Genomic DNA, 13,114 nt, shown 5'->3' on the forward strand with positions numbered 1-13,114 from the left:
GACAATTTTTTCAATTGATAAGTTGGAAATAAACACTGCCTGCTTTTAACAGAAACACTGAGGAGAGCAGGATGTTATGTTTTGTTGTGTATCCTGCCTTTTAGTCAGCTCAGTATTACTTTGAAAACTTGCAGTCTTCTGCAGGCTTTGTGTGAAGAGAAAATAGTTACAGACAGCTATTCTTTTGCTTGCTGAAAATTAGTATCAAGTACTTCTACAATACAGTCTAGACAGGAAATTGCCTTGTCCTTCAGTAGAAAATTGATTAGGTGATTCATTACATCAGTCATTTCAGACACTCCATCCTTCGAAAATTTGTTTTCTGTCTCTGATAAAGGTAAGATCTATAGGTCTTCTAAGTACGTGAGTCATCTTAGGCTGGGCATTTCACACATGTCTTCTTAGGATAGCAATTATTCTTCTGTGGCTAAACCAATTGAAGAAAAACATTAAGCTTACCTGATGCTTATCTGTAGGGTGCTCAGGATACAGGACAGAATAAGCCTTCTAAAGAGAACTTTTGGTCCTTCTGTTCCTCTTCAGCTCTCAATCAATGGCTTCTGTTCGTGTCTGAAATGTTTGCGCTCCCCCAGGTGAATGCTCTCAGCAGAACCTGAATCTCCCCTAGGTATTTTCATTCCATAGTTATCTATTGATTTTCATTTAAGTGTGTAGATCACAGCATACACTTTAACTCTGTATATCAGCTCAGAAAAATTCTTACTTCCACAACACCTTCTTCTTCTAATGCATTAATGATTGCATGTCAATCACAATTATCTGACTTTTAGCATTTCCAATCAGCATGTGTCATAGATAAACCTAAAAATGTGCTCCGTGTATTCCAGCTAACAGAAAAAAAAATAAGTCAAAGAGCAAAGTAATGCAGTAATTAATACCAAATTATGAGCAGGACATTTTCAGAGGTCAGAAAAGCAGGAGCAGAACAATAAATGAACTGAGTGTGACTATATGGCATGGCAAAAAGGAAAGCAACTAATTCTGTAATAAAACAGTCTTTAAAAAGTAGTGAAGAAAGACAATAAAAGAAACAGTTGTGTTGCTTGGGATTTTTAAAGGATTTTTTAAAAGAATGATACACAAAATGATCTTCTTTTTTTCCTCTTAAATATGTAGTTTTACAATCTTGATTTGGACAGAAAGTGAGTTTAAAAAATGCTGAAAAAGGTAAGAAAGTATCCTTGAAAAAAACAAAGCATGTCCAAGCAAGTGAAAGGGAAGCAAAATGTGACAAGTGGCAAGTTACAGGTCAAAAATTAATATTTTAGGGACTATTTGCTAAAGGCATAAAAGCTAACAGCAAACTGTTCCTCAAAGCCCTGGGGCGTGGGGAGCCTCCCTTGAAGTCATTAAGGACAATTGACATATTAATGACAGGAGGAGTTACAGCAGAAAATCCAAAGGGAGTCTTGCGTGTTTCCTCAGCCTGGAAGATCTAAGAGACTCACACTTCAGAAGTCATCTTTACCAGGACGTATCAGAAGATCTGTTTTAAATCGAAATGTCTGTGAAAGAGATTGTAGAACAAATTGTAGTGGTTTAACCCCAGCCTGCAAGTCAGCACCACACTTTCCCCAGGGGGACTAAACTGCCAGATCATATGATATTTACCCAGGAGGTCTAAAGAAAATTGAGGATGAAATAGCTGAACATTAACTTCCTGAAAACTCTTTCTATACTAAAGGTAAGGAAGGTGGCGACTAAGACAATAACTTTTTGCAATCGTTTCAATGAGGGATTCTGGGATTACAGACCAGTTATTCTCTAAGGTATACTAAGTAAATTTGCCAACAACATGGAATTGGGAGTAGCTGTTGTCTCCCTTGAGGGCGAAGAGGCCCTGTAGACAAGTCAGAGAGTTGGAAAGTCACCAGCCATATGAAGTTTAACAAGGACAAATGCCGGATTCTGCACCTAGACAGGGCAACCCTGATTGTATGTATAGAAAAGAGAATGAAACACTGGAGAGCAGTGCCACAAAAAGGGACCCAGGCAAGTTGAATAGGAGTCAGCAGTGCCCTGACAGGCAGGAGGGGCAACCGTGTCCTGGAGCTCATCAGGTAAAGCATCACCAGCCAGTCGAGGATTGTCCTGCTGTGCTCTGCACAGGGGCGGCCTCACCTTGAATGTTGTGTGCAGTTTGGGGCACTGCAATATAAGAAAGATGTTAAGCCATTAGACAACATCCAGAGAAGGGCAATGAAATGGTAAAGGGCCTTGAGGGGAAGCCGCATGATGAGTGGTTGAGGGCGCTTGGTCTGTTCAGTCTGGAGAAGAGGAGACTGAGTGGAGATCTCATCGCAGTCTTCAACTTCCCCAGGAGGGGAAGTGGAGGGGCAAGTACTGATCTCTTCACTGTTATGACCAGTGACAGGCATGAAACTGAGTCAGGGGAGGTTTAGGTTAGATATCAGGAAAAGGTTTTTTATCCAGAGGGTGATTGGGCACTGGAACAGGCTCCCTAGAGAAGCGGTCACAGTACCAAGCCTGCCAGAGTTCAAGAAATATTTGGACAATGCTGTCAGGCACATGGTGTGATTCTTGGGGTGTCCTGTGTGGGATCAGGAGTTAGACTCGATCCTGATGGTCCCTTCCAACTTAACATATTCTATAATTCTATGATTTTGATTTCTGGGAAGTAACATACAATGTGGACAAAATAATCCTAACTTACATGCAGGGTGATAAACTTTGTACTTTCTTCTGCTGTTCAGAAAAAAAAAAAAGTCTTGGATATGTATTTATGTATTACACTTGTCCTTCAGCATGAGCCTTTTGTGAAACACATGCCAAGAGTATCTTTTTTATTATTATTATTATTATTATTTGTTCTGATAAATGTATTACCTCCATTTCCAAGCTGCTTGTTTTGATATGTCCTTGGGCAACCACAGCAGGAGCAATGCTACCAATAAATGATTATTACACAAATAGAGAGCAAAACAGCATGTCAAGTTATGTCCACTTTTAAAATACCATGTTACATAGCTGGTCTTCCCTCATGTCTCATGCCCAGAAGGGACAGGGCAGAACTAGAAAAAGTTCAAGGAAGGACAATAACAATGATCAAAGAGAATAAATAGTTTCCATAAGAGGTACAACTAAATCTTTTAGGACTGTTCAGCCATCATGGCCTGGAGAAGGCAGTCAACAATTTTTTTTCCTTCAGAAGTGAGTGAGAGTTCAAATAATATTTTTGAGGAGTAGGTTGAAAATGAACAAAATTAGTTATACTGTGGAACCCTTTCCCATAGGATATTTTGATATTAAAATTGTACAGCTGCTCAGAAAACTAATTAATGAAAGAAAAATCCACCAGATAGTACACAAATATATATAATACCTCTCCTTCAGAAATTTGCTGAACCCCTAATTACTGGAGAATGAAAAGGTATTGTGGAGAAATATTGGCATATTCAGGCTTTGTTTTTACACTATTACCAAGATATCTGTAATTTGCCACTGAGAAAGAGGTGTTGCACTTGATGGACTTGTGACTTTATACTGTAAGATATAGTCCATCATTTGCATACAGGAATACCCCATGCAAGGTTATAAGGGCTATCAAGGTTAATTTCTGAAGTCCCTTATGCACAGTTATATGGGTAGAGTCTCAATTAGAATCTATCTTCTGTTTGTTTTAGGCATTAATGTGGCTAGATTTTAGGTACAAAGGGAATAGCATGGCTGCTACTGATATTTGGCCTCCCAAGAATGCAAAGTACTTCATCAGACCTTGAGAAAACTAAGAAAAAGAAAAATGCTGGTCTGAAGTAATAAATTACTGGTTTCTAGTAACTACACACAACAGCATGCCTCTGAGGAAGTGTGTGAAATTCTGTGCAATCATCTTGAAGAGAGGATAAAGTAAAAATAAAACATTCCAAAAGGAATCATTTGAGTGAGGGTGAAAAATAAAAAGATGTAAAAAATTTTGAAGCTCCCTGTAGCTGAATTGTTTTTCAACATACAGCAAAATTAGATCTCCTTTCAGGCTTGGTATCTGTAAACATTACACAGTTATGAATTCCAGCTGAAAATAGATTTGTCAGTGCAACTCTGTTGCCGAATTAGAGCTGGAATTTTAAATTAGAAAGAAGTCCTCAGTGTCTTCAGTGTGGCCGTTTTCCACAGTTTCTGATGAAGGTAGTAGGAATAAAATGCTCCTTTAGAGTTTGCACTTTACTGATGACTATTTGACTTTAATGAAAATCCTTACTTTTTAAGGGTAGAAATGAACGCAAGTTATTACCTTTTACTTGTTGCTCATGGTACTAGAGGAATGAATTGAATGCTTTTTCGTTTCTAGAATCAACATTCTAGAAACCAACAAACAACCAACAAACAAAAAGCCTAACATGAATGGAAACCTCACCAGCAGCTCTCAACTGCTCTGAATCAAATGACTGCAGTCTGATCTCACTTTTTCTCTTTGGACAAAACCCATTTAAAAAAAAGTTTCATTGACCAATAGATATGGACTTACATATGCAACTTAAAATCATTACATTATAGGAAGCATGAATAGAATAACTGGGCAGGAAACAGAAAAACAAGATTTCTTTCTCCAATCATGGTCAAATCACTCATCTCTTCCTCTCCTTTTCACTTACTTTCTTTCACCAGCTTTATATTTATGCCAGTACATGTATATTGCCAACATTTTAATTCCTTCTCTGCACATCCAAAATTCCTGATACCTATCAGGATGCAGTGGCTCTAAATTAATATAATAATCAATACCAGTTGGCTGGACTTCATTGGTTCAGAGATTTTACGTAGCTGTGAGATTCTAGCCAGTTACAACTTTATAGCCCATTGCAACATCAAAATTGGAGATTTGAATCTTTCCTTGTGGTTTAGGAATAACTGGTAGCAGTAAACGTCAGTGTGGTAATGGGAAGAAAATTTTCATTTCTGTTTGTTGCACATCATATTTTCTGAGTCTCAAAGGTGATAAACTGGTAGAAGCCTTTGCTTCTGAGACTGAATGGGGTACTTCCAGGCAGTTGGGAGATTTTCTGGATATAATCAATCTTCTGAAGAGTCTTGAATTTATTTTTGCTCTTTAACCACAGCCCAAATTCTGCAGACTTAAGAAAGCAAAAATGGCATCATCAACTCCTTTCTACTGTGAAAAAAAAGCACTTCTGTAAAGCAAGGGTTGAAGTTACCAAAGAGAAATTCCGTTTACATTTTTTTTTTGTCCTACTAGTGTCTGTGTAACCTAAGAGAGCTTAATTTCACAGTGATGCTAGTTTGATTCATTTCATAACAACAGGATTTTCAAGCTGATTTTAGAGAAAAAATATTCTGTGAAAGGTACACAGCTCTGGCAACATTGTACTGCAGCCCAAAGTGTATGAGCCCTCACTTGCCAATCTCACAGTCATTCCCTGTTGATATGATTGGATTATTTCATTGGATTATTTCCCAGATGGGCATTAATGTGTTCGTAGGGAGTATTCAGTTAAAGGGTCAATGTTTATTAAAGCTAGAGATATTGCACTTGCTCTGAACATGTAATTAAAACAGCAGATTACTCTCTGTTTTGCATTTCATGCAGTAGACTGCTTTATAAACCAGCTCTGGATGATTCTGTCACCTATTTTTGTCAAGAGCTTTAAAGTTGAATATGTTATAGGCTTCTTATATGAAATGAATTGAAATAGTATTTTTCCATACAGCTAAGGTTTTCAAAGATAATGATTTATATTGTAGTCAGGGTAGTTCCATATTTTCTCAGAGACCTCTGTCTTGGTTTATGGATTTGTACCTATCTCCCTCCAGAGCTCCCTGCTTCTGCTATTTAATCGGGGGGGGGAATCTTCGCTGAAATAAATGTGACTTAGGTCTATAATTTCTAACTAGATGATGCTGTACTTGCTCAGAATTCCTACCTAAAAGCAAGATTCTGACCATATTGTAATTCAATTACACCTTTCATACCTTTAAATGTGCTCAATATTAGTAATTCTCATTGTCTTACAACTTCCCCTCCCTAAAATATTGAAGGTGTCTGCTTTCAAGAAGATATAAAATTATTTTTTCTTAACCTATTTTGTCTTATCTTCATTTTGTATTTAATGTTATATATTCTATACTTCCCTTCAGTGGTGAATGAAATTATGGTTCCTATATATAATATATTATGTATTAGAAATTAACCATTGATAGAAAGCAATTTTTTATCAGTAAAATACTGTGGTTCCAGATATTAAAACTCTATGTTCATTGCTCCAATACACTATTTCTACCATACAAATTCAGTATGCAAATCATTACTTCTCTTATTCTATCTTTAGAAGGAAGTCTCAGAGCCACATTCCCAGGTTCAGTCAAGAAAGAACTGCAGACCTGAAAAATGAAGTCAGAAAGACTTCTTGGTTTTCAAAGTAACCTTTTGACCATATGTCATTAAGAGGCTAGATCTCTTCTAAGAGCCTCTTCCAATTATACTGGCTTAGTGCTATTCCAGGAGCTTACCATGTCCAATCACCCTAAAAGAATCCTAATCAGGCCTTAGGCTAAAATGCTGCATTAACAGAAAAGCTGAACAGCAGGTAGGGTGTTGCATTTCCTTCCACTGATGATCTTGTCAAATAATCATGTTTCCAAATTCTCGAGTAAAAATAGATGAAGTGTCATTGAAAATCAGGGTCAATCTTTTGTTCCCAGGGAAGTAAACAAGTTAGGCCTGTGAGTAAATCTTAGATTGTAGCCTTGACGCATATTTGAGGTGTTGGATCTTCGAGTTGAGCCTGGATGAACAACAATCAGGGATAATGCTTTGCATTAGACATTTAAGAAGTGTCCTTCAGAGCTGCTCACATTGTTCGTCCTAGGAGTGTAGGACTTCTTTACAACTTCTGATCCAGCCCTTCACTCTTTGAGATTTGTGGTCTTAACAACTCTTAAAACTGCTGTGATTTGTGTCCTCTCATCCTGTTTGATGCTGCTTCAGGGCTCTGAAAAGAACTGTACTGTACTCCAGACCCAATTGATACACTGTGCACTGGCCTAGAGCATTCTGTATGGCTGTATTATGGCAAGATTAATAGTAAGACTTTCATTATGTTAATCTTTTGAAATTTTTATTTGGGACTAACAGAGTTTGACAGCATGAGAAAGCATGATGCTTAACTGATTTGAATTGGTATTTTAGGACCGGATGGTCTCACATGTTTCATGCACAGAGCCACTGTGACATGTAAACTGTCAAGCTCAAATTGGGTTTACCCATAATAACTAAAGCAGGCATATTTTATATGTTAGTACCTTATCTTGTTTTGCATGTCTTCCATTCATAGAGGATTAAGGTTGTGCCAACAATAGCAAGCTGTGTGACTGATATTATTAGAAAGATGATGGGAGTACTCTTTTTCTTTTTTAATTCAAACGACCACTTGCATTAGCCCTCCCAGTAGTTTAGTTAACCTGTTAGCAGATTATCATGTAAAAGCAGCACATCGAACCAGCAATACTGAACTAGTAGAGAAGGTTGCCTGCTTATATTTCCCTTGCCCTGGCTGCTACACAAGGTCATGAGCAGTGTGCGGAGGTTTGGGAAAGTGGTTTCTTTTCTGAAAGGTGCTAAAGATGGACAAGAGGCGAGTTGCTTGTGATGCGCAAGTGAGAGAGACAGGGACAAAGAGCTGAAGCAGAGAAAGAGGGTCTATCCAAGAAGAACGGGGAGTAGACATTGCACTGGGCCTTAACTGTGAAGGGAAAGTTTTTCTCTGGGGAGCAAGGGGAGACAATTGAATTCATTTCAAGACAGTAAGTCTTTAATTTGTGGGACTGAGGGTGAGACTGTTTATAAATCATCTGTTTCTGCTCTATTTCACTATTTTTGTTTGGAAATCAGTGCTTCAGAAGTTCCGGAAACACAGAAATGTTCACCCACTTTAATTTGGATGGTTTTACACTGACCCACCTTTAAAAATTGACCTATTTCAGATTCCTATTGCATCATTTGTAATAAAACTTTCTCCTGAAGTGTAATTAGCAAGTCCGTACCAATGAGATTAGTGTTGTCTAATAAAACTGATAACTTAATGCCTTCTCTCTGTTCCCATCTGATACCTCAGCTAGCAAGACATTCCTCTCTCTAGCCATCACTCGTAGGATTAGTTAACAGCTGACGAAATCTCAGGAAAGCCCTTGTATCCTATGGATCAGGTGGTAGCTATGCTCCCTGCAAGCAGGTGCGGGAACAGATATTTTCTGCTGATGGAGGGTTAGACCTTTGCAACTGTGCAAGTTGTCAGGAGCAGTAGCACCAGAGATGGAAGCCACAGATGGCAACAAGGGGATGCAGCTGTCTGCATGAGGCTTAGCGTCCCTGAAGCAGCTGCACTGGGAATTTAGTAGATGCAGCATGGCTTATATATGCTGAGTGCTCTCCTTTAATCCTTCTGCCTTCACCCTATCTTTGTTCATTACATTATTATTGCAAATTATTATCATTGCTAAAGTGCTAACAATATGGCCACCAGTTGGCTTAGCCCTATGTTCTGTGTTCTCCAGGTTCCTGGTCTAAGGTAGGCCACACTCAGCATTCATTGCTAATTATTATTTTTCTTGACTGTTTTTTGTTTTGTTTCTTGCTTTACTTTCCACGATTTGTGGGTGTCAAGAGCTTTGTGTAGGAAGGGTGAATATCACTGTAAATGGTAGCCCATGGCACAAGAACATGATGCAAGGCCTAATTATTGAACACAGTTTCTTTTGAATCTATCACCAAAGCCAGAAGATCAGGGTAAAATATAACCTTGATGGAATACTTAAATTTCAACTATGATTTAAATTATGCTCAGTTTTGCACAGAAGAAAATTAAGATTAACCTTATACCTTTCAAATTCATTTCCACTTCACTCAATTTTTTCTTCCTCTACTTTGTTTCTCCAGTCACTTTCAAATTTGTTCCTCAAGGCCATTATCCCATCCACCTTTTCATTTATTTATTTGATTAGCTATTAATAGATCCTTGATCTCTTATCATTCTCTGTGTCATCATTAGCACTTTGGCATTCATACAGAAAGCATAGAGTAAAACTCCTCTTGATGTTGGAGCAAATCTTTTTCTCTGAAACATCCATGCAGAATTTGGATTAGTAGTTGTGTTGCATCCAAAGGCAGCCTGATCTCCCACTGGTGTATTACATACTTCTGGAGGGAACTGGATCTTGCTCCCCCACATTCCCAGTTTTGGGGGAACTGACAGGCTAATTAGGTCTCTATTAATGCATGAAGGAGCTCACAAGGATACTTTAATTTGTATGCTGGTAGAAATTGCCATTTTACTGCTTGAGTCACCTGAGGAATAACAGACTTACAGTACAGTGCCATCTCAGCGCTGGCTTTTTCCCACTCTTACCTCTCTGGAATTTGCTACCAGGCACATAAGTGGATCTAAACCATTTCCAGACAGAGAATTCTGCACAGATACTAGCTTTGTTTCTGGCCCGAAGTGCAAAAGAGCCTCTGAGGTGGTCATTGTAAGAATTTTTTTCCCATTTTAATATCTTTTCGCCCTGGATTTGGGGCTGCAAGGCATCACTGCTCAGCAACAGTGCATATCTCTGAATCAATGCTGTAGGAGAGGTCAGGAAGAGGAATAGATAAGAACACACACAGAAAGAGAGTTTGTTTATAACAGTATTTATTTAACATTTTTTCAAATTCCTTTGGGTGACAGAAAACATTAAACATAGAGGTAATTCCAGACAAATGAGAATGATTTGAATTCATAAGAGGTTTGGGGAAGTGAAAGAAATGAAAACTGTTCACACACAGAATATATTGACTTGCACTAACTAGAAAAACTTGAATTACTACTTGTTCAAAATTGTAGAAAATATTTACAGATGATATTGCTAACACATCAAACCATTTCCCCCACTTTGTCTTCCCCTTCTTTACTTCTGAGCTTTTTCCCTTCTGTGTTTTACTTCTCCTTTTTTAGTTGTTCTCGACTTTTTGTCAGTTTTCAGTTTTACCCTTCCAGTCAATACATTTTTTCCCTCATCTCCCCTTTTGCCTTTAGTGTTGCATTTACTCTGTCTATAATTTGTCTCCCATGTGCATTTTTTCTTTTGTATCACTTACTGTGTCTCTCTCTATATAATTATTTAGATATTTAATTTTCCTGAATCACTTTATATTTTTTTGTCTTAAAAGAAAAAAATGTTAAATGGGAAAGGCAGCTTTCAGTTAAATATTAAAGCTGCATTATGGGCTGCTTGCTGTGTTATATACCTTCATGTTATCCTGGCACAAACTGACAAAGGAGATAAAATGAAGGATGAATGAGAGAAAAAAAAGAAGTGTTGACTGTCAGGATCACCATGAAAGCATGGTATAATGACAAGTATTAACCTAGACATTCCTTGGGATTCCCTTTTGGTTTCATCTCTGTTCTGAGTACTGGTTTCAAAACTGTAAAATGAAGATTTTGGAACTTCCATCCCTCAAAGAGGCAATGTGATGACAAATATATTAGAAATTTGAGGGGTGACCACGTAAAAAGGTAATGACCTCATGCAAGAATGAATAACAGCTAACTTCAAAGTGGCAACAGCTTGACAAACACTTAAACTGTTGACAAAATATTTAAGTGGATTTTAGACTGTGTATTTTCAAATTCATTGTCAGCTGCTAAACAACACAATAGATTTTCCAACATTTTATCTCCCATATGAGCACTCGAGACAACTAAATCTCATCATAGTATCAAAATATTTTTGAGATACATTCCCTTTTCAACTTGATTTTGGAAGATGAATGTTTTCCAAGACCAATATATCATCTAGATAATTAATAATAATGCAGAAGAAATGGATAAATTATTTCTATAAATTAGCTATCTGTTTTTAAAATGTTGTAGTTCTGAAAAGAAATATGAAAATTGTAACTTGATCTAATGAAACATTTGCAGGATATCTTATTTGTTCTATTTTTATACAATCATTTTTTCAGAATAACCAGTTACTGTGAAGTGAATTTTGTACATGCAGTTCAAAATTCACAAAATAAAAATAAAATGAGCAATCAAGGATGAAGAGTAAATGAAATAGTGTTAGTCTCAAGAGCCTCTTCCAATAGCTCTTCTGACATCTCTGTAACATTTTAGTAGCATCGTCAGGAAAAACATTTATCTCACTGCTGGAAAAAGAGAAAAGATGGAATAATGTGGAAAAGAAACTACAGTGATGACGTAAAGTGATGACCAAGCTTTGGTGTAAATTAAGTATTGTTAATGGACCATAGATGTTAGAGCCTTGGTACACTGAAGTAAATGATTATATTCCCACTGAGTCAGTGAGAGTGAGGTTTTCATTCTAATTTCAGACTTAAGCTTTGAAAAGACTTCATAAATAAACACTTGAAGTTCCTCAGATGCCTTAGCTGAATGTATATTTTTATTTTAGAGTAATCTGATTCACTTAAAGCTGCATGACTGCTGTCAGAAGTAGGGATGTAGGGTTTGGTGTTTACACTGCAATCCCTACAAAATGGGAGAAGCATTTCGGGCAGTGCTTGTATTACTGTCACCGAAAGGAAGCAGGTTCCTTTACTCATACTTCTACTGGCAAAACAAATGAAGTAAGACTGTTAGCAAATGCTTTATTTCAAGATATAATTTGTTACTTAGCAATTTCTTCTTGTTTACTACTGTTCGTTGTTTGCTTTCAGAATTAATTTTGATAAAGCACCATCATATTACAATGAATAATCAAGGAGTGGCCCAAAATAATAGATTAATGTTTAATCAGTCTTTTACTTTCCTAGCTTCAATGATTCTAATGATTGGTAGTGTAAATTTAGCGACAAAAATTCCTAATAGACATTACAGAGATAAATGCAGTTCTTCCTGGTTCATAATTGCTAGTAATACTACCTTTCCAGGTGCTCTGAACATATTCTATTGGTGGTATTTTAATGTCTAATATAGAAGGTTGCAAATATTTTACGTATACTATTAATAGAATTTTGGCATTGGAAAATATTCAGAAATAAGTTTTTATCTAAAAAGATGCAATTGTGTGTTTTAGGAGATGAAATCCAGTGAGTTAGCCTTACATCATGAATATTTATTTTTGTCTTTGTAGTGTGCTGAGCACCACTTTCAAGCTTGGTCTGTAGGGTGTGTATGTGTATCTCTGCCTTTCTAAGTTGAGAGCTTCATTTAATCTTGACCCCAGAAGACAGTTTCTCATCGAGACATCTGGCCATAGCTTTAAAGGGAAGCTCATACATCTTTTGTGTTCCTCAAACAATGGCACTCTTCAAAATTGTCAAGTATTGGCCACAAAAAGGGAATATAAAACTACGTTTTGTCTCTTAATCCAGTGGCCTCTGTAAGTGACTTCTGGAGGCCTTGCACTTGGATGACTTTCTCTTTTGTGCATTTACAGTTGCATCTACTTGTTAATTATAGCCCTTGCTGTTCCCTGATGTTAACAGGAATTATATAAATGATTAAATAAGGACAAAAATAGTACATATCTTATAAAACAGAAATAATTTACCCTTGTAGAAAAGATCTTATATAGGTAAAATCATTTTTAAGTGGTGAATGACCATCTTTGACTTGAAAGTAATTGGCATGGGCTTCTTGAAAAGTCTGAGAGAAGAAAGTCCAGGTAAAGCCAGTTTTGAATCACACTGATGAGCCAGGGAATTCCTAAAACTGCCATACAAATAAATTGCTTTTCCCATTTTCAATCTTTTGTCATCAGCAAATGCGTGGAGATTATTCCAAGATTTTCTGAAGAGTTAGAGAAAAAACATATTTAATAAAAGTAGGAGATGAGGAAAATGGTGCTTTTTTTTTTTTTTTTTTTGAGAGAGAGAGTTTTTGAGCAAAGTAACTGAAAGAATCTTTGTAAAACTCTTTGGACAACCTCCCTCTGTCCTCAGAGATTTATACAGGATAAATAGAACAAATAGTGTCCCTGCATGTTTGTTTATCTATGAAGCTTCACCACACAAAAAGTAATGATACCCTTCGATTAATATCATCCAAGTAATAATATCCTTCTGACTGCATCATAGGAGTAATAATAAGCTTTCAACTATTTCAATAAG

Source organism: Corapipo altera, unplaced genomic scaffold, assembly GCF_003945725.1.
Source record: "Corapipo altera isolate COAL_440 unplaced genomic scaffold, ASM394572v1 2b, whole genome shotgun sequence".
NCBI classification, from domain to species: domain Eukaryota; kingdom Metazoa; phylum Chordata; class Aves; order Passeriformes; family Pipridae; genus Corapipo; species Corapipo altera.